Raw genomic sequence first — 975 nt, 5'->3', positions numbered from 1 at the left:
GGCGTGGCGTGGACAGAGGGCAAGGACCAAAAACAGACGCGCTGCTGCTAATAGTCTAGAGAGCGGTTAGTAATGATCTCCCTCTCTCTCTCTCCCTCCCCCCCTCTCTCTCTCTATGGTAAATGCGGGCGCTTTGTAAGATTACATGCAGTGAGCAGCAGAGCCGCTAGTTGGTGCTGCCGGTGTTGTTAGGGCCGACCCTCTTCGCGCACCAAAATATATAAACGTAAAATGCACGGTGAAAATTGTTCCTTCTTGTCGAAGGACCATCGGAACGATTCAAGGACGCCCCATGCAATTTTCCCTATCCCGTCCTTGAATCCATCCATCCATGGATATCAAGGAACAGTTTTACCGTGTGTGTGTCTGATCTTGGGAGGTGCCTCATCGTGTACTATAATTACGAGCAATTTTTTTTTTAGGTGGGGGGATTGGGGATGAGGTGGGGGGAGTAATTTAAAACGCTTCCGTCCGTTTCTCTGTTTTGACCGCCATGTTCTATTTTAAAACAGATACACCTTAAGAACCGAGGGAAAATCACTTGGGTTCGTAGCGTACGGACTATTTCGTAGTATTTCTCCTGACATTTCGGTTATTTCTCGCCCATTTCGGATTATTTCAGGATATTTCGCGGTAGTTCGGAGTATTTCAGGGGTATTTCGCGACTATTTGACCGGCTATTTCGCGTCTATTTCGGGTCTATTTCGCTCTATTTCCCCTTATTTCGCCCTTATTATTTCGGACTATTTCGCGGGAAGGTGTACTAACTATTTCGCAAGTGATTTCCCCCCCTCGTTAAGAACACAACAAAATACACACAAGCATAAGAGCTTGTCATCCTCCTCCACCACAATGTGGCGTCGACGGCTTGGAACGCGCAACGAGCAGCATACATGGCATAGCGGCAGAGTCCTTTGCTGTTTGCAAACACGCCACTGACCTCCCCCGCCGCCGCTCTCCCGCCCCCCTCCCCCT

General features: G+C 49.0%; 1 protein-coding gene across 1 annotated transcript in view; it reads left to right on the top strand.

Annotated features, from left to right (window-relative positions):
* The window catches only part of LOC113213117 (uncharacterized), a 130039-nt gene that overhangs the window by 27020 nt on the left and 102044 nt on the right, over window positions 1–975 (top strand). The gene's annotated exons all lie outside the window — the stretch shown is intronic.

The sequence above is a fragment of the Frankliniella occidentalis genome, unplaced genomic scaffold (assembly GCF_000697945.3).
Source record: "Frankliniella occidentalis isolate FOCC.00 unplaced genomic scaffold, Focc_3.1 Scaffold54, whole genome shotgun sequence".
Lineage (NCBI taxonomy): Eukaryota > Metazoa > Arthropoda > Insecta > Thysanoptera > Thripidae > Frankliniella > Frankliniella occidentalis.
Note: the sequence above shows the minus strand (reverse complement) of the source record. Positions and strands in the feature narration are given on the sequence as shown.